The sequence below is a fragment of the Haliotis rufescens genome, unplaced genomic scaffold (assembly GCF_023055435.1).
Source record: "Haliotis rufescens isolate VD_foot unplaced genomic scaffold, xgHalRufe1.0.p SCAF_212, whole genome shotgun sequence".
Lineage (NCBI taxonomy): Eukaryota > Metazoa > Mollusca > Gastropoda > Lepetellida > Haliotidae > Haliotis > Haliotis rufescens.
This window is the reverse complement of record NW_025963905.1, coordinates 13,333-35,931: the sequence shown is the minus strand read 5'-3', so window position 1 is coordinate 35,931 and position 22,599 is coordinate 13,333. Positions and strand designations below refer to the sequence as shown.

The window sequence follows — 22,599 nt, the reverse complement described above, 5'->3', positions numbered from 1 at the left end:
TGTATGATGATATCCTTAAATTTCATGTTCAGACTTCCAGATTGTTCTGAGTGAAAGTATAAACTCATCGACTGTGTGCTCACTTGGGCCTTTGGTCCTAGTGAGATGATAATATGATTATTTGTAAAGGTACAAGTACTTGTTACGAGCATACCAGCTTCATTTAGGGTTTGAAACACAATATGCCTCACTCTGAGGGCGACATGTACCAGATTTCATCACACTACAGAGAGCTGTTCCTCAGTTACTGTGAACATTTTTACTGAAAGACATTGAAAGCTAATTTGACCTTCAATATCAGTTGCGACTCTTTCAAAAACAATTGTAAAGTGCTTCATTCAGTGTAATATTGACAAACATATGACAATGATATACAACTATATGCATAAGAGTTATTTAGACTTCTGCAGGAAAAGGCACATTAGAGAACAAGAGTCATCAGAAAGATGACATATCCCCCCCCCCGGCAGCTGTCTGTAAAGTAACCACTAGTAAATGTGCAATTCTGTATGTAATGAGTCAACAGTTTAAAGTTCTTTAAGAAGCATACATTGTTTACCCACAAAAAATCCACCATGGTCGCATCCATATGAATGCCAAGTTTCGATCAAATACATTGAATGGTTTTGGAATTCTGCCCCATAAACGAACCTCATCCCCAATTGAGTCTATGTCCAACTTCATTCCATAAAAATTTAAAAAAATAAAAATTAGAAAAATCCCAAAATATCAAAAGGCACCACTTCAGTATGTGCCTGATACCTTTGGCAAGTTTCGATCAAATACACTGAATGGTTTGGGAATCCTGCCCCGGAAACGAACCCCATCCTCAATTGAGTCTATGTCCAACTTCATTCCATAAAAATTTAAAAAAATAAAAATTAGAAAAATCCCAAAATATCAAAAGGCACCACTTCAGTATGCGCCTGATAGATTTGCCAAGTTTCAATCAAATACACTGAATGGTTTGGGAATCCTGCCCCGGAAAAGGAAATGATTACGGACGGACAGGCGGACAGACAGACTGGCTGATCGCTATATACCCCCGCATTATATGCCGGGGGTGGGGGGTGGGGGTGGGGGGGATAAAAAGTAAGTGTATGACCTTTTGCCAACTTCTATCCCTGCCCTAAGGAAGAGTTGGGCCATTAACAATTGTTTTGTCTGGCTATGACATTGACCTTTGACATAGCAGATCAATGTGTTATTCCAAAGATGTCCAAGCAATGCATAGTTTCATACGATAACTGTGGCTATCAAACTGAGGCAAAATATTGGAAAATCCCCATTTGCACAGCTAATGAAACATAAACAACAAACAAATTATCAATTTCTTTTATTTATATGCCTATATCACACATTGAACAGTGTTCACATGATGGTTCCTGATGCAGTATGCAATTTCCTCCTATTCTTCAATACTCATAACAGAGCGGGATAACTGTTTGCTTGAAAGCATCAGCAGACCATGCTCACCAGTTCAGAGTTACTTGCCCTCAAACCTCCTTTTCCTTCTATATTGCCATAGAAAAACAGGAACCAGGATGAGGGGAGGCCAGATGGGCTCTATCCCTGTTGCATTGTGTTAGTAGAATTGTGAACATTCTATTTGGTGTTTGGGTCAACATTTATAGACAAGTAGTCGCAAACATCATTCCTTTCAAGTGATTACCACATGGCCAAAGACAATAATTTCTTCAACGTCCTTGAAGGGTCCCACTCCAACTTGGCATTGGATGGTCTTCTCACATTAGCCAGACCAGCCTTTGTGAGTGTGTCCCAGTGTCAATTGGCATATAACTTCTCGGTAGGCCCCCATTGAAATAACAGGACTCTCCTCATCGCTGTCTGCCAATCACTTCGGAAATCTGGAAGGGTCCTTCCAGACTGTCAACCTGTCATCCGGGTATCTCAAGCTGGACTTCAGTTTCTGCAGAATTATGTATAAAGATTGTAGCAATAGAAAAGAATTGTTGCAACATGTACTTACAGATAAAAGGCAGCAAATTCACTTAATTTATCATCTTTGAGTTTTGTTATATACCAAACATTTGAGATATATATTGTTCCATGCTGATGAGTTGAAACAATCATTAACTGACATCTCTTAAAAATGTTCCTAGCAACCTATGCTTGCCATACAAGCCAAAGTAATAGATGAGGTAGGAGGCTCATTGATCGCTCGTAATCGTACCCAATAATGTGGGATGTTGTCCATAACAGTCATCATCGGTGCGTCTGGATCGAGCTCATAACATTAATCACTGGTTTGTCTAGTTGAGATTTGAGATTTGATTATTTATAATCCTTGTCATTTAGCCGAACTATTGCTGGATGTGGTGTTAAATGAGTGAATTGGGTTTAACGCCTCTTTGAACAGTTTTCCAGTTATATCACGGCATGTAAGCTTGATGTGGGAAGAAAGCCCCAAGTGATGCAGGTCTTACATGTTTACCACTTTGATGAAACCCACAAGCAAGTGTATGATGCTACCCTCAATTCAAACCCACGACCATCGGTTTCTGTCAAGCCCAAGAGATGCAACTATGCACAGCAAGTTGTAGTGCCTTTGATAATTAGGCCATCCATGCCAACAGGTGATAAAGAACAAGCAAACTGAAGAAATATTTGCAGAATAGCTACATGAACATGATGAACCAAACAGAATAATTTCAAATATTTACCACTCACTGCTACTCTTCTCTTGTTCCTCATTGCTTCTCTTTTTCCATTGATGCTGTGCAGATGACTGACTCATTCATTCATCCAGACATTCTGCAAACATAAGTAGCATTCACATTACAGAAATGTCCAAACTGTACATGCTGTACGTTGAATTCAATTGAAAAGACCCCAGTTGAGATTCCAACTTAGAACTGTCCTTATTCAAATATTTCATCTCAAACATTCAGAGATAAAACATAACCCAATATTTAACAACTGTCAAACAATTATTTGACAACAAAGCCAGGGTCATTCAACATACACTTTACATAGGGAATCACTTGTTGCAAAAAAGATCCTCGCCAAGGTCAGAGTCATTCCATGAAATATTCAATTATTAAGTTATGAAGCAAGGACATAACAGTGTAATTATTAAAATATCTTAAGCGTAAAAAAAAGAAAGTCTTTGGTGGCCATTATTGTAAATTATAGTCTGTATTAGCATCCCACGAAAGTTTAGAGTTAGTAATCGTTCCTAGATCTTTGTACTTTTCTTCATTATCTATCAAAAGCGGATCTAATTTGGATCATCTTGTTTTGACCACAAATCCATTACGCCCCTTATGCAAATCCTTGTCGTCATAACAAACAGTTGACCATAATACTAAAAAAGGACCCTTGGCGTTTACGGTAAAGTATGTAGAGCAGGAAAATATCTAAATCAATCCGTTCCATAAGATCTCTGCACAGAAATCATAAGGTCACGAAGCCCTGTTACGTACCTGGCAACCGCATTTGACGCCAATCGCCTTTCAAATACTGTTGACTTCCGCGTTGTGGATGGCTCAGAGGAACTTCGGCCGGCATTTCCGTGGTGGAGGTGATTGAGAACAATGTATCGATACACGAGGTAAGCTTATCGTAATCAAGCATCACAGTGTATATCGATACACGAGGTTTGTTTACATCCATGTTCTAAAATGGCGCCCTCGACCGTAGGGGAATATGGGTAAAATGGCTTGTTCCGGGTTAACACTAAGCTGGGCCCCCGTCTCTAATATCACAATATTGTTTGGCGCAAGTTGACGACGCGCATAGGGAGCCGGGAACCAGTTAACACGACATAAGCTGGTTCCCGGCTCTCTATGCGCGTCGTCAACTTGCGCCAAGTTATATTAGAGACGAGGCCCAGCTTATACACTGAACACTATCGGTCATTTCGTCAAAATTGGCCAAATATTGAGATTGCAGCTGAGGTCATGCTGGCAGCTGAAGTGACACATTAAGGTAAGGAATATGTGAATATTACAATGATCACGTATTAAAGTAATTTACCACATGTAAGCCTGTCACATGTGACACATTAACTTTTATAGCCAACATGTAAGTAAATGTATAATTATATTTTTATAGGACAAGTAGCCTGTCTAACATATGTTAGTATTTGCTTATGTATATAATGTAGAAATATGTTTACCTTAACTGGATAATTTGTATGCTAATGTGACTCACTGTCTTATTTCATATACTCCCTTTACTCTGTGAGAATGATTAATAGCCTCAACATATTTTTCCAGATGTGAAGAATCAAGAACGGCTTTAATAACAGGGAAGTTTTGCATCAGAGATCATCGTGAAGTGGAAGATAAGACATTTTAAGGGTATGAACATTTTCACTTGAACTAGTTGAACAATAACCATGATGACAACTTTATCATGGGGGAATTATTGGTGGTGGGGTAGCCTAGTGGTTCACACTCCGTGCTGAAGACCCAGATTTGATTCCTGCCACATAGCTGCGATATTGATGAGTGTGGCGTTAAACATCAAACAAAGCTAACAGCCGCATACTTACTCATGTGGGGATTCCAGGTTGAAGTTGGTCCCCATCAACATGATCAACCTATGCTAGTTGTGAGAGATAACTTAATGGATCGGGTGATCAGGCTCGCTGACTTGGTTGATCCATGTCATTGTATCCCAATTGTGTGGATCGATGCTCATGATGTTAATCACTGGATAGTCTGGTCCAGACTTGATGATTTACAGACCGCCGTCATATAGCTGGAATATGGCTGACTGCAGAGTTAAACAACAAACACCAACATGATTCTACAACCTGCTCTTGTGGATACCATTTTGAGGATCCTACACATAACTTCTTTTCAGGTCTTAACTATTGCAATATGTTCTACTACATGTGTTCTAAACATATATATTTTCATAGTGAACTGGATTTGCAAACATGCTTATCTAAATGATGCTCAAATACAAAATAAGTATTAATAAAATACTAATTCTATACTATTGCAAACTATCAGTTGAGCAATAATGTAATCATCTGATTATAAGTAGATAATGAAGGAGAAATCAATAATTATTAAATCTACCAGATTCTGAGATAAATGCAGGTATTGATTGATTTATTTCAATGTTTTCCTGTACATAACTTTCAACAATTCCATACAAAGCTTTCTTATATCATATCAATGCTGTATAATAATACCTATTATTTATAATAATAGCATAATTTGGACACACAAATAAGTAATGAATGGTATTTTTCTAACAGGTGCCACACATGCGGGATAGGTCATTTGACATGAATCAGTTTTAATTGAATTTAAATCACTACAGGCTGATTTGAGTCATGAAAGGATATGACTTTGATTCTGTGAAAATTGAAATGTTAAAACATCTCCCAATATTAACCATGCTATTACAGAATCTGTTCACTTGTTATTGTAAGTAAAATATTTTTAAACGATTACATCCATCTAATGATTGTTTGTATGTGTGATATGCCAGTAGAGGTATATGTGTACAAGCATGTGCATACGCGTAAAAACATTATGTATGTTTGGCTAGGTACCAGTATATGAATGAGTTGTTTTGTGCGACTTGTATATTAGCATCATCATAGTTTCAACAGACAGTACAAATGTTAAATGTCTTTGTAGGGAGAATTGCATATCAAAACTGTCATTATTTTATAACTGATGCGTAGAACTTTTTAAGTATCTGGCATGATACATTTCCTTGGTCCACAGCAACATGTTATCAGTAAACTGACTTGATAAGTAGCATAGCAGTCAGTGTGGTTGGAAACAAACTAAGCCGTCACTACTCAATTAAGTAATTAACAGACAATTGCAAGTGATAATACCCACCTGACACTAATTGCCCTGTTAATCCCTAATCCACATTGAGTTCATCTTGCTAATGAGCTGTTGTGAGCGTAACGAGATGATAAACATCAAAGGTGGGGCAGGCTTTCATCATGTGTTCTGTAGAAGAGATTATGTCACTTGTTTAATGTTTATTTAGGATTAGCTACATCCCTTGATGCGACCAAGACCATACTTGAGGTTATCAGACAGTTTGTCTGGATACAACCTGTTGTCTCAACTGTACTTATTGGATTCTGCCTTGTAGCAAACTATGTGTGTGACAAGGACTTGGACCACTCTGTGCAGATGCATAACAATGCATAATGAACTTGGGGTATGCTTCAATTATGTCACACAAGTCAAAGATGGGTTCCACTGTATTTAGAAACAGACGATAGATGCAATACTGTGTAACTTTATAACAATCAAATGAGTATTCAAATAGGAATACACATATATTTACAATTACCCTTGAAAAGTTCCAAAACCAAATAGAACTACTTAAATTATGATTACACTTGACCAATATATTTGGCAGTTTTTCCCGTTATTGTTAATCTTAATTAAAGATAGGATATATGATAAAAATATGATAATGATTTTACTCATACCTAATCATGGGCGGATACAGCTTTTTTGAAAAGGGGGGGGGGGTTGCACAATTAAGATCTATTTATTGTCTTTGGTGGTAATTTATACAGAAATAAAGATTTTTTTCGAAATAAAAAGGGGGTGCGCACCCGGGCAGCCACCACCCCCCCACCCCACCCCCTTTTGTATCCACCCATACTATTGCCTGTAGCCGAATTAAGGTCCCTTAAATGTAATATACATAGTTTTTAGTAGATTGTTCAGGTGGTTCTTTTCAGTTGATTTTTTGTATCAGTGTCTATTTTGGCCTACCAATTAATGGTAGATATTAAATATCAATAATAAGTGAGATAATTATTTTCAATGTGTCTCCCATTGCAACTAAAGCAAGGAACGATTCAAATTAAGCCTGATTCAGCTGCTACATTGAAATGTATTTGCTCCTCTGATCAGTAATTCAATCAGTTGTATAGTGACTTGATATTTGGCGAAAATATCTGTTGTATGAAATCCTAATGTTACTTACTTTTGTATTTGAGATGATATTTGTATTTGGTAGCCTAGTGGGTAATGCGTTCTCCGAAGCACTTAGTTCTGTTCCCCACATGGGTACTGTGTGAAAAGCCAATTTCTGGTGTCCCCGCAGATATATTGCTGGAATATTGCTAAAAGCTGTGTGAAACTATACCAACTTGCTCACTCATTATATAGTATTTTGAGATCACTCATGACATGACTTGTGTGATTGAAAGTTTTGATAATTATGAATACAGTATTCGACGTAATAAGCGCCCAGGGTGCTCTCAAAATTTTGTGGTTTATGCTGGCAGCCTGAAATGTTTATGTACGACAAATATATTTTTCCAGAATTAAATTCCCCATAATTAAGGGTGCATATCACACACGAGTGTGTATTATACGCAAATAAATAAGTCTTGTATACATTGATCAATTGGAAAGGGTGCTAATTGGGATTGTTCACTAGCCAATATATTAGCAAATATTCCCGTGGGTGCTTATTAGAGCGAGGCACTTATTACGTCAAATACGGTAGTTCTGTTTTTATGTATAAGAACCTATTTTATGCAATTTTGCATTGCCTTGTTTACCCTTCCTTATATTTTGATGTAATGCAAACATTTGAGAAAAATTCAGGTGAGCCTTATGGCACTACAGGAATTGTTTTCAGAAGATCAATTACAATTTTGTATTTTCTGTAAAATTTACTGTTTACTATGGCTTTTTTACATTGGTTAACATGGTTTGGTTAACAGTTGCTTGATAAATTGTCATTACCTTACTCCTTGAGAAACCAACTTTTTACCCTTTGTCAATATATGTGTGTTTCTTATATTTTTAATAACAAGCTTTTAAAGATGTCATAAATTGTTTCAGTACGTACCTGGATTTCACAATGACACCAGATCAGACAAGTCATACAAAGGACTCTCCGGATGATGAATAATCCTCCCCAGAACAACTAACAGGTTCACCTCAGAAAGTGATGATTCGGAATGAATAATGTCACATCAGTGTGATTCTGTAGATTGTTTTATTACAACATTAATCAAGTCTAAAGGAATTAATACCACAGCAGTGAGACTATGTTTATGTGGTGTACACTGACGCTGACTATACCAATCTGAATGACTTTTGTGGTTTACTGCACAAACATAATTGACTTTAGATATTCTTCTACCTTGAAATTCTTCTGAGATTTGACTAATTTGTTTATTTAGAAAATGGCATTGAAGCATCTGTTTCTGTTTTTGAATGTTCTTGCAAACACCTCTGGTTACTGAACCAATGAAATGTCATAAAATCAATAAATATGATTTTTTATCTTAACATTTTTTTTGTTTTGCTTCTTTAAGAAATATGATATTGATCATTCATAACATAGGTGCTTACATATATCAAATATACTAATGCCCTGAATGTTTTCCTACAATTAATACAGCTCAATGAACAAGTTTTTAGTTCCATGTCAGTAGAAAAATTACATTGATATTTTTATGTACCGGTACTTTATTAGGTGTTTTCTGTGGATGCCCTTAGTCTTATGCACCCATTTGGGTTAATGATATTCTGTTTCAAACTTCAATGAAACTCGTCTGTCAAGATGTAACAAGTACTGATACAGTTCCAAAATAATCTTTTAATCTCACCAGGAACAAAGGCCCAAGTGAGCACATAGCCAATGACTTTCATTTTTTTGTCAGAGTGAGTATGGTGTTATGCCACTTTATGAGCAAAATTCCAACAATATCATGATGGGTGACACCCAGCAATGTACCGATGTGGTGAATCGAACGCTTCAACCACTAGGCTAGAACAAACTGGGAATATGAAGATGAAATGTAAGGATACCATCATACCAGGACTGAATGCTTTTCATTTAATGGGCTGAACATCTAAAATGAAATATATATGAACTTGAAAAATGTTTTCACCAAAAGTACATGCCCATAGATCTCAACTTGAAGGGGATATTTACAACTAAATCAACACAGAATATTACTACAGCTATCTGCTATGCCCAGGCTTACATTATTTACTAGGAGAAAAACATCTCGAAAAATTGCATCCGGATACCTGCCGGATACCGTCAGCAATGTTCAATTTTCATGGTTAGTTTCCAATATATTTTTAGGTGTTTCACACTTAATTGAACAAAATGCACCCCCCAAATTGTGACATGTTTTTGGAAACTCAGAATGAGGTATCCGGTGCCGGATCCCTGGACACCCAGATTGAGGTATCCGGTGCCGGATACCCGGATTCCAGGTGGCATACTTTCCGGTGAGGTGTCCATGCCGGATACCACGGATCTGGTATCCGGCAAGGTATCTGCCACCGGATACCCGGACGTATTTTGGGTAAGTGTCCGGTGGTATCCGGAAGGTATCCAGATACCGGAAACTGCATTTTTTTTGCTGTGGATAATGTGAACCCATAAGAAAGTGAATGAAGACGCCAAGTAGACACCAAGCTTAGACCAACCAAAGACAGTTTGATCTGTGACAATCTCAGAATGATGGACTATATTGACTAGTTAAGTCTTCTAATGCCTACAGTGACACATGCCTACAGGGAATAGTAGCTACAGAGTATATTGACTGGTCAGGTCTACTAATGCCTACAGTGACACACGCCTACAGGGAATAATAGGGAACATCTTCTACATATCATCATCATCATCATCATCATCATCATCATCCAACTCAACACTACGATCAACCAACAATAAAGACTACCTGACCACCCCTCAGCTCAGCCAGATCCACCACCGACAAATCCACCCAACTCACACAACCTAAAACAAACAGAAATAACATGAGATCATATGTATATCACCTACGGAACTGCATAAAAACAGCCAAAAAAGTATGCACCAAAAAAACACCCCCAGCAAATTTAGAATATAAAATTTAATATGCCAACTTTTGCGGCCGAGGCTTCAAATCACCAAACCAATCAGCACTCCATAACGCACTAAGAGCCCCCATCATTGATGGTTTAAACATAAATTTGCCGCCCCCACAAGGCAAACACAAATACAAAGCGTCATTTACCTGGACACAAGACATGGAAGAATAGATACAATTAGCAAACCAATACCCAACACAACCAAAAATACCGGAATACATAACAGTAAAGAGGAAACAACCCATCACAGGCAGAACATCCACCTAAACAATTTTCATAACATTCAAAGCCACATCACTCCCCACTCACATCACCTTCTGCGCACTAAATGATAAAGTCCACCCCATCAGAAAAAAAAACAATCCAATGTGACCAGTGCCAATCTTTTGATGCACTCTACTACATGCAAAAATGACCCACTATGTCCAAAATGTGACTCTGAAAACCATCTAATTCAGGAGTGCACGTGGGCTCCTTTCTGTAGGAACTGTAACGCCGAAGGACATATAGCAAACCAAACCAATCAAACAACATATTTTTAAACTTGATAAAAACATAAAACAGTCACATGACCAAAACCAGCAATCATACAACAACACCACATTACCACAGACGAGGAATTCCTACCACTGTCAGACCAGACTCTAGACTCTACAGTTAGTTCCTTCCAACCCCTCCCCCCTACTCCCCCAAACAACCAGAAACCACAATCTCAAAGACAAAAACCTAAACCAAAACAGATACTCGCAACTTCTCAACCCACCTCCAAACACACAGAAACCATAGTAGACACAACTTGTTTGATAGGCATTACTTAGAAGTTGGCAGATGACAAGATAGACACAATTTTATGGATAACAACTTCTTTAATAGTCTTGCTTGACAACGGTATAAGGATCTATACCGAAACGTCGCTTTTTACAGTATTAAAGAAGTTGTTATCCATAAAATTGTGTCTATCTTGTCATAGTAGACACATCCCCCACCCCCCACCCCCTACCCCCCACCAAACCTAATACACATACACATACACATCCTATCCTACCCTACCCCTTAAACCACACCAACTCCCAACCCCGGCCCCTACTACAGGCAATACCCAGGCCCAAACCAAAATTTAAATCCGCCGTCCCCATACCACTACCACCCAACCATCCACCATCACAACCCCCAATCACATCAGCACGCCCAACCACTCAAACACCCATACAACCATTCACCATCACAACCCCCAATCCCGTCAGCATGCCCAACCACTCCAACACCCATACAACCATCCACCATCACAACCCCCAATCCCATCAGCATGCCATACCACTCCAACACCCATACAACCATCCACCATCACAACCCCGAATCCCGTCAGCATGCCCAACCACTCCAACACCCATACAACCATCCACCATCACAACCCCGAATCCCGTCAGCATGCCCAACCACTCCAACACCCATACAACCACACCACCACCCACATTACTCAGCAAAATAACAGAAAAGCAAAAAAAAAATCAAAATTTAAAAACAGCACCTTCAGCAACCATAACTCAACAAAAATATAACAACATAACAAACTTATTAAGTTCATAGCAGCTGCCCTTCTTTTTATATTGTAAAAAATACAATAGCCTTGCTCACAAGTTCAAACTACAACAAATCTTACACCAGTTTCCTAACTGCCACCCACAGTTGAAAAATAAACTAAAGTCATATCACTAAACTAAAATTATCTCAAAGTTATACCCATCACCATGTCATTCATAACTATCTCTTTGACAGCAAATCTTTACAAAAACAAGCTGGGAAGTTTATAATGTCACATGGGGCAGTGATCACTGGTCCTTAAAATCATATATAATATAATAAACAAATCCCTTTCAACTAACGATCAAACTTCAGGAAACACCCAGCAAACAAATTTCAATTTAAAACAAACAAACTGGCCGCTGTTCATCAAACTCTGCCATCAATCTGACACATCACATGATCACGAATACAAAACACAGACACACAAATGTATACCCACCTATATAAATAACTTCTTACACAACCCAGTCCCTTGGTGGAGCAACAAAATAATCAATGCTAGAAAACAAAGAAAAAAAGCTCCCAATCATTTTAAGAGAGACTGTTCTAAACTACCTGTAGTTATAAATCTGAGAAACAAAACTAAACAAATAATCATGGCAGCGCAAAGAGAATACACTGGCAAACTTTCAGTAAAATTAAACAAGCAAACAAAACACTGCTATTGTGGAACAAATTTAAAGCCATAAAAGTTAATTCCCTAAAATCTATTTACCCCAACATTAAGAACCTCACCACAAATAAAGCCAAAGCTGATGCAATTGCTGCCAACTTTTTGAAAACAAGCTGCTCAGCCAACACCAAAAACACAGCCTCAGCCACAGGACAAGATAATATCAGTTACATCATCATAAACAAAATCCCAATTAGAATACAAAAACTAAATATAGACAATGGGCACTACACCCCTACAATGGAAACATTCTGATATAGTACCAGTCCTCAAATGAGGAAAACCCCAAAACAAGCCTGACTCCTACCATCCCATCTCAACCATACCAACGCAAACTGGCCATCACATACCCACACATACATACGCCGATGCATCACAAGACACAAACTGGCCATCACATACCACACATACATACACCGATGCATCACAAGACACAAACTGGCCATCACATACCCACACATACATACACCGATGCATCACAAGACACAAACTGGCCATCACATACCACACATACATACACCGATGCATCACAAGACACAAACTGGCCATCACATACCACACATACATACACCGATGCATCACAAGACACAAACTGGCCATCACATACCACACATACATACACCGATGCATCACAAGACACAAACTGGCCATCACATACCACACATACATACACCGATGCATCACAAGACACAAACTGGCCATCACATACCCACACATACATACACCGATGCATCACAAGACACAAACAACACCAGCATAGGTATCCATGTAGATCAACCCCATACAATAACCACTAATTATCATCACAAAAATTCAAATACAGCAGAATTACTGGCCATATCAGCAGCACTACACCAAGCGAAAACCCTGAACCAAACCAACTTTCTTATAATTATGAAAAAATGGTTATGAAAATGGACCAAACATATTTAAATGGGTTAATATCTTAACTAAGTATGCATCATCTTGTGTAATAGAAAATGGACATCTCTCCAACTTTTTTCAGAACCAAAGAGGATGCCGGCAAAGGAATAACAATAAATGATATGGAGTATAAATTAGGTCAATATGTAGATGATACACAGTTATTTTTAGATGGATCTGAAGAGCTGCAATTGATATTTTAAATAAATTGTATAGAATATCCGGTCTTATGGTAAATATTGACAAAACTAAAGCTACATGGATAGGTTCAATGGCAGGAAGCAGCATCAAAAACTAGAAGACATGAAGACATAATATTAGACTGGCATGAGGGAAACTTGGAAGTCTTGGGAATAATATTTAATCCCACATTACTTGATCCATGGGTAATAAATACAAGAAAAAGACTTGAACATATTAATAGATTACTGGGAAGCTGGAAAAATAGACATCTAACATTAACAGGTAAAATCACAGTTTTTAAGACTCTGGCTTGTTCAACATTAGTTCATATATTTTCAACGTCGCTATATAAGTGCGATAATCTTGGACGCGACGTTAAACCCAATTTCACCTCACCTCATATATTTTCAGCACTTCCAAACCCGCCTGATAATTTTATTGGAAAATTTAATAAACTATTTTATACATTCATTTGGAATAACAAACCAGACAAAATAAAAAGATCTGCCTTGATAAGGAAATATGAAGGAGGTGGTCTGAGAAGAATAGATACCTTCAAATTTATTGATTCATTGAAATAATCATTTTTTAAGGACAAGTTTACAAAAATCGACTTCATCAACATTAAAGAACTTCCAATCAAAACAGATATTCCTTTTGGGATCAAATATTGATAAGTGTATTACTTTGAAAAATCGCTTTTGGGGGGACATATTGAATATTTCGGGTAATTACTACAGAAAACATAAAGTTGACAAACAAAGTATTGACGAAATTTTTATCAGAACCATTATGGTTCAATCACCCATTTAAAAATAATTTAATTCTAAAACATTGGTTTAATAAGGGTATTCATAGTTTAAAAGATTTATGTAGCAACAACAGATTTTGAACATTTGAAGAATTATAAAATCAATTTCAAATTAAAGGTACTATACTTGACTACAACAGAGCAATGCTAAATGTCCCTAAATCATGAAAAAAAACAATAAATTGCAGATCTTCTATCACAGCTAACTTATACATAAATAACATTTTGAGAGACATGTTGATGAGAACAAAGGGCTCCAGAATATTTTATGATAAACTTATAGCTGTAAACTAACTTTCCTCTGATGTGTGATAAATGGGAAAATTAACTTAATCAAAGCATTTTAAGGAATAACACTTTCTCTAATTGTAGATTGTGTACCAATGATGTTAACCTAATAGATTTCCAGTACAAATTCATAAATTGAGCTTTATATACCAAAAAGGAGTTATGGAAAATGAAGTTAATAGATGATGATATATGCTCATTTTGTGTCTCCGAATCTGAAAACTTATACCATGTGTATGTAGAATGTGTTTTTGTATAGGAATTTTGGTTAGAAATTGAAATGTACCTTAACTCGAAACTAGCATATGATATTCATGTTACCATTCTGGATAAGTTATTTTGCTACAAAAAAAACAACTACCTATTCAACCACATAATTCTTCTTGCCAAAAAATACATTCACCAGTCAAGCACTAGGAAAACTCCATTATGCTTTCCTTTTTTCATAAAATGTTGAAAGATGTAAAATAGAAACATTCATCGCAATGAAAAATAGTAGTATTAAGAGATTCGACAGAAAATGGAAAATGGAATTATCAGCCTACTTATTATAATTTCTCAGTCAATCAATAGATGTACTTACCCATATCTGATCATGTTTTAAGATTCTATGAATAGCTACATGTATATACCTCATGTACCAATGTTACATAGATGTCTACTGAATTGAAATAAAAATATTTAAAAAAAAACAAAAAACAGAAAAACTTCAGAATTAAGATCAGATAACTCAGTTGATCTACCATGAATACCTAGCCACTCAAACATACCAGGTAATGACTCCGCTGACACAGCAGCCAAATAAGCAATGATAAATCCATCCCCTAAATTAAACTTTTCCACCTCTCTAAGGCCGAAGCATAAAAAATCTAAATTTTCAATCACTTATTAAAAATTATAACTCCAACTGGAGAAAATCCCTTTTCACCAAACCTCTAATACCTATTAGTATTAGAGATATGGCTAGAACAAACACATACACCACTATCAACAATCAGTCAAACTTGTCGCCTTTTGACACTAACTCCAAATTGTTTCCATGGAAATCAAGAAAAATAAAAATGCCCAAAATCTGTAAAATAGCAAAGGGCACCTCTTTGGAATCTGTTTGATATATCTGCCAAGTTTTGTTAAAAGATTTTGAATGGTTTTCCAGTTACGCTCAGGAAATGAAATGATTACGGACGGACATATGGACAGACAGACAGACAGACAGACTAGGCGTCGACCATATCCGCTGCATCATATGCCAGGGGGATAACAAGAGGTACAGATCGTGTTGTTTTAGTTTCCCTTCTCTTCACTTGCATCTCCAGTATTTTGATGGCAATTTACAGTCAAGTTTGAGATATTTCATGAGAAATAAGAATTTCATTTTCTTTACTCAAAATGGAAAAGGAAATGTATAGTTATAAAATGCTTATCATGGAATCTTTAAACTATGACAAATCCAAATAAAGTTGAATACTTCACGTGGCAGAAAGGCGGTAGGCAAGTCCTCCTCCATGGCTTCAGATACAGACTCAACAACCAGCGACTGACTTGTGTACACTGGAAAAATGTACAGCGCCAAGGATTAGTCAACACCGCAGTGTCAACTCAATGCAGTTTATTCTGCAACCATAACATCGACAGAAAAACCGGAAGGCCCGGTTCAACCAAAAGTTGGAATAAACAAAAGCGAACGCGGATGCGTGCAATGGCACAGGGTGTCTGCCTGGGCAAGTGTGCCCCAGTGGGTCAGTACCAAGTTAGCTCAGATGGTTCATGGTGCCCGTTCCCAATCCCATAATAGAACTTACACTGAGATTGACCAGAGGTTGCGGACAAGTTCATAGCAGTATTAAGACTCCCCTTGAATTCCTTAGTGATGCTGGACGACCAAATAACTCTATTGACATGTTACTTTAAAGATAGGTATTAAAGTGACAATACAGTGAGACATATTTTATATAATATATATCTACATTTTTAACTTGTAATGATAACTTAATACTAAGAACCATAACAATTTGGAACGTGAACACACAATTATATTTAGAATGTAACAAATGTTATATTTGGGATAACACTTTCTAAGCCTCGGTGGCTGAGTGGGTTAGATCGCTGAGTTTGTGAGCTTGTGATTAGGTGCCTCACTCTATTTGTCAACATAATTATGATCTCTAGAGGGGCATTACTGCCATCAATCATCTAAACTGTGACTATACTTTCAGTGCATATCTTTATTTATTATGATTATTTATTCTGAACTTTATTTTGTCATGGTCACTGGACAAATGCCTTATGGGTGACCTCTACTGTGCTGACATGTCTTGTGTGAGAGGTTAACATGCAGATTAAATACAGATGATGTGAAAACCTTTAATTTTACTATATTTATTATGCCTGTTTGGCATTATTTTTTTTTAACATTTGAAAATCTATACTGCATCCACATTTCATACAACACAAGTGCATTTGTTGGCTGTTTTCCATCCACTATGTGGTTGCTCAAAGCACACTTATTACCCGTTCAATGGATCAGCTTGCACTTAACAATCATACCCAGCTCCCTGGGGAGTATACAACCCAAACTGCTTTGAGGCACTAGCAGGTTAACCGTCACATTGACATCTCATCCTACTGGGTACCCATTCACGGCTGGGTGAACAAAGGCACATTTCAAACAGTCACTTACCCAAGGGGACACCACAAACGTTAAATGTGCTTCAGTGCGGGGCAGTACCAAAGTCCAAGAAAATCTCAGCAGCCAAGCTGCTGAACACAGTGGATCCAACCATTCTCCACAACCAGTGTTGCTTAACTTGACATGATCTGTGACCTGTGCGCTGTGCACAGGACCACATGCCACCAGCTCATGCATTCTGATACAGATATGATAAATGATCATAATTCTTATATTAAAACAACTATCTTGACACCTTACTTTGCAGACTCCGAGTTTCTATCCAAATTGATCCTTTGAAATTTTTTTGATGGGAGTAGGTATTGTACAGTATCAACAGAGAATCAGGTCGATCGGTCGGTCGGTCGGTCGGTTGGTCGGTCGGTCGGTCGGTCGGTCGGTCGGTCGGTGGTTTAATACTCAGTTGAACCCTTACCTGGCATGTCAAGTGAACACTTTAACCCTGAGGCTACCAGGAGACAATGAGGCTGACTACAACTATTTTCATGATGAAGACAACCACATCAGATTCAAGTTCAACTCATTACCTTTTCAGTGACATAAACTGTTGGACAAAACAAAGAATGCACATGAAATCATATACCAAATGCAGCACCAGTTCATTGTAGTCCTCCACAGTTGTAGGGTTTTAATAAAAACCAAATAAAAAGGTACCCAGAAAGGCTTGCCTCATTCTCTGTGACTATCCAATCATCTTAGGGTGACTGCTGTATGTCAGGTCCATAGAACCCATGTAGTCAGCCCACTGTAGCCAGGTGGTTGGGATGTGTGAGCTGGCTCACTGTGTGTCACTTTACCCAGTACACAGTGCTGACCTATACTGCTGGATATACCTATTGGTCATTGCTCTATACTGCAAACCCCCTAGTTTATCCTTAGATTATCCAACATGCTTGTCTTACCATACTAGCTGTGCCATAATGGTTACAGTGAGCATCAACCCAATGTGCAAATCTGTCAGCACCCCAGCTGAGTGTATGATGCTACTCAATAAACATGTTAAATAGTTCAATAAACATGATAAAACAAAACATGAAAGATTCAAATCATATTTTGTATACCTGTATTCAAAATCCCATCTGTCCAAAACATACATATACCCACAATTAAGATGTCACCATTATCATGTTCATGTCAATATGCACATCATTAGCCTCATGATATCTCAACATCTCCACTGGATAAGCTATGAACTGCACCAAGTCATGGCAAGGAGTAAAGAATATTAGTGACTGACTGACTGACTGACTGACTGACTGACTGACTGACTGACTGACTGACTGACTGACTGACTGACTGACTGACTGACTGACTGACTGACAGACAGACAGACTGACTGACAGATAGATATGACATTCATACTACACACATACTACACACACACACACACACACACACACACACACACACACACACACACACACACACACACACACACACACACACACACACACACACACACACACACACACACACACACACACACACACACACACACACACACACACACACACATTATGATCCGGGTTAGATTAGATCTTCAGCAACCCATGCTTGCTGCAAATGGTGGCTATGCTTGTCGTAAAAGGCAACTAATGGGATGCGGTGGTCAGCTTCGCTGACTTGGTTGATGCATGTCATCGTATCCTAATTGTGTTGATCGATGCTCATGATGTCAATCACTGGATTGTCTGTTCCAAAATCCATTATTTACAGACCGCTGTCATATAGCTGGAATATTGCTGCGAGCGGCATTAAACAACAAACAAACAAACAAACAAACAAACAAACAAACAAACAAACAAACACACCACACCACACCACACCACACCACACCACACCACACCACACCACACCACCACCAATCCAATCCAATCCAATCCAATCCAATCCAATTAAATCAGTATAGGGCTGTTAAGTCTTATGAACTGTGGAATAACTGAGTTAAAGCCTTGGCAGGTTTACGAACAGTGCAACATTGTTTCTACAGTGAAGAACATTTAAGAGTCTCCAAACAGTGAGTTGGTATGAACTTGTTTCTCTGTAGAACACTGTAACAGTTAGCACCACTGTGAGCAGTTCAACACAGGGTTGTTGTTGTTGTTGTTGTTGTTGTTGTTGTTTTTGTTTTTGTTGTTGTTGTTCAATAGGTAGTTGACAATGGCCCCAAAGCCGCAGACGAGCTGCCTCCTTTAAATGATTGCATCTTACAAGAAGGCATAATATGACATTGACATTGAACAAGAGCCTGAAGAGGACAAATGGCAGTGGTTGGTTCCATGATGGTGTGTTTGATATTTAAAAACAATCCACAACATTATTTTTGATTATTGGTGGTGAAATATTAATTTATTTTTTATCTCTTTGTAATGACTTGTCAATGTTGTTTTACTCCACTGTGGACGACATTCTGAATGAATGTTTGTGACATGCCGACAACAACGTTGCTTAATTGGGCGTGGCAGAAAGAGTGAACAGAAACTGAAGCTCTCTCGCGCGATGAAGTATTTTTGGATTTTCTGTTGCTGCAAAGACAATTTACCTTTGCACGTGCTGCTCAATGCAACCTAAATATAACTTACCTACACTGTGTGAAAAGAACTCTTCATATTCCTCACTGGGATGATAAGCAATCGGCGACTTTAGGTGACAGGCGCAAGGGAGCAATGGCAATGGCTGCAAGGAAGTCGTACAATTCTGAATGGAAGGAAATGACCGCAAGAGGACGTTGGCAGCGTTAAGATGGTCCCCGAAAAGACAAATAAATATGTGTTAGGAAAAAATGCTAAGGACCCAGACCAATGTAAATAGCACGTAAGCTATTAGCAAAGCTGTTTTGTGAAATGTTGTGAAAGGAATTCTCCCAGACGTGGCGTATTCGTGGGCCGTCGTTGATAAAAACTAGTTCCAAAAAAATTAAAACGATGGTTGTCAATTTTTGGATCGTCAGTAGTGTGTGGAACATTCTGTTGAACTATCCAGCGGTGGTTATTTGTCCAAACTGTCTATAGTCGCGACGCGGTGCTGTGCGAAAGTTTGCACTACTTTCTCTTTTCTGGGGACCATCACCAACATTCTCTTGACTATTTATTTGTTCCAATTAAAGTTTAAAGGTGTTGAATGAGGGCCATTTAAAGTGAAATTCATTGCTTGTGTGAGGCGGTGTTAAGACATAAGGGCGAGGACGAACCAAACAGCAAGGTATGAAAAAATCCATAAAGAAAACAAAGGTTTCATTGCTTGTCTTCGAGTTTAGAACATTGGACGTATGAAACACAAGGTCCAAAGTTCATCTGCTGCCGAACTTATCAGGTCTTTCTTCTAATAAGGTACACCTCATACCCGGGCGCAGCATAGCAAGTATGTTCGATTGGTGTAAATGCTATTCGGACATAGACATAGACATAGACATACACAAACACATTTATTTCAGTAACGTAAAGCCTCAGGCCCATAATACAATTGAATAGTTTTTCCCCCAAGCTTTCTGGTATACGAAGAGTTGGTACAATATGTTTTAAAAAGTTCAGGAACATTGTTCACAGATATACAGTATTAAATTTATAATACAGGATATCAATAGACTTTTGCACTGTACACAATTATCGCCCGAGGCACAGTAGCAGTAGTATCTGTATTGCTAAAATAACTTCACAAGCCATTCATGTAACAATTTAGGCTCTCGGTAAACGGTTTGATGTGATTGAAAACAATATCGTAGCATTTGCAGACCGGAATAACATTGAACTAATCCTCGCCATATGAAATGTTACGTGAGCAATGGGAGTATTTCAATACCTAATATATGCGGCGATTTGACCTTTTTGGTCGGAAATGTGCCTAACCCTAACCACTGGCCACTCAAATGCCACTCGGATGTCAAAGTTGTCGCAGCGCATTGAAACTTTGCATGCGGGTAGACCTTGACCTGGAGGTCACGTTTCCACCGTCCTTGACCCCAGATCATCTCTGTGAGCGGAGCTATGGGCTCCATTATGTAACCCTAACATTGGCTCCAAATCGAAAAATGTTTCGTTGAGTATGCTCCATTTGACCTAAGGAGTCGTCCTGCAAGGTCTGAGAGTCCTACGATGATTTGACCTTTTTGGTCGGAAATGTGCCTAACCCTAACCACTGGCCACTCAAATGCCACTCGGATGTCAAAGTTGTCGCAGCGCATTGAAACTTTGCATGCGGGTAGACCTTGACCTGGAGGTCACGTTTCCACCGTCCTTGACCCCAGATCATCTCTGTGAGCGGAGCTATGGGCTCCATTATGTAACCCTAACATTGGCTCCAAATCGAAAAATGTTTCGTTGAGTATGCTCCATTTGACCTAAGGAGTCGTCCTGCAAGGTCTGAGAGTCCTACGATGATTTGACCTTTTTGGTCGGAAATGTGCCTAACCCTAACCACTGGCCACTCAAATGCCACTCGGATGTCAAAGTTGTCGCAGCGCATTGAAACTTTGCATGCGGGTAGACCTTGACCTGGAGGTCACGTTTCCACCGTCCTTGACCCCAGATCATCTCTGTGAGCGGAGCTATGGGCTCCATTATGTAACCCTAACATTGGCTCCAAATCGAAAAATGTTTCGTTGAGTATGCTCCATTTGACCTAAGGAGTCGTCCTGCAAGGTCTGAGAGTCCTACGATGATTTGACCTTTTTGGTCGGAAATGTGCCTAACCCTAACCACTGGCCACTCAAATGCCACTCGGATGTCAAAGTTGTCGCAGCGCATTGAAACTTTGCATGCGGGTAGACCTTGACCTGGAGGTCACGTTTCCACCGTCCTTGACCCCAGATCATCTCTGTGAGCGGAGCTATGGGCTCCATTATGTAACCCTAACATTGGCTCCAAATCGAAAAATGTTTCGTTGAGTATGCTCCATTTGACCTAAGGAGTCGTCCTGCAAGGTCTGAGAGTCCTACGATGATTTGACCTTTTTGGTCGGAAATGTGCCTAACCCTAACCACTGGCCACTCAAATGCCACTCGGATGTCAAAGTTGTCGCAGCGCATTGAAACTTTGCATGCGGGTAGACCTTGACCTGGAGGTCACGTTTCCACCGTCCTTGACCCCAGATCATCTCTGTGAGCGGAGCTATGGGCTCCATTATGTAACCCTAACATTGGCTCCAAATCGAAAAATGTTTCGTTGAGTATGCTCCATTTGACCTAAGGAGTCGTCCTGCAAGGTCTGAGAGTCCTACGATGATTTGACCTTTTTGGTCGGAAATGTGCCTAACCCTAACCACTGGCCACTCAAATGCCACTCGGATGTCAAAGTTGTCGCAGCGCATTGAAACTTTGCATGCGGGTAGACCTTGACCTGGAGGTCACGTTTCCACCGTCCTTGACCCCAGATCATCTCTGTGAGCGGAGCTATGGGCTCCATTATGTAACCCTAACATTGGCTCCAAATCGAAAAATGTTTCGTTGAGTATGCTCCATTTGACCTAAGGAGTCGTCCTGCAAGGTCTGAGAGTCCTACGATGATTTGACCTTTTTGGTCGGAAATGTGCCTAACCCTAACCACTGGCCACTCAAATGCCACTCGGATGTCAAAGTTGTCGCAGCGCATTGAAACTT

The 22,599-nt window shown here is 38.8% G+C and overlaps 1 protein-coding gene across 4 annotated transcripts in view; it reads right to left on the bottom strand.

Moving 5' to 3' along the window:
- The window catches only part of LOC125383188, a 33,356-nt gene extending 13,666 nt beyond the window's left edge, over positions 1–19,690 (bottom strand). For 2 of the 4 annotated variants that reach the window (XR_007222678.1, XM_048401361.1), the window contains exons 1-2: positions 19,589–19,690; positions 15,786–15,868 (exon numbers count right to left, since the gene is read on the bottom strand). The gene's annotated coding sequence lies outside the window, so the exon portion shown is untranslated. Of the gene's footprint in view, positions 1–9,533; positions 9,742–15,785; positions 15,869–19,588 lie in introns of those variants that run through there. The other 2 variants (XR_007222679.1, XM_048401360.1) reach the window with 2 other exon arrangements.
- Between the last annotated feature and the right edge of the window lie 2,909 nt (positions 19,691–22,599).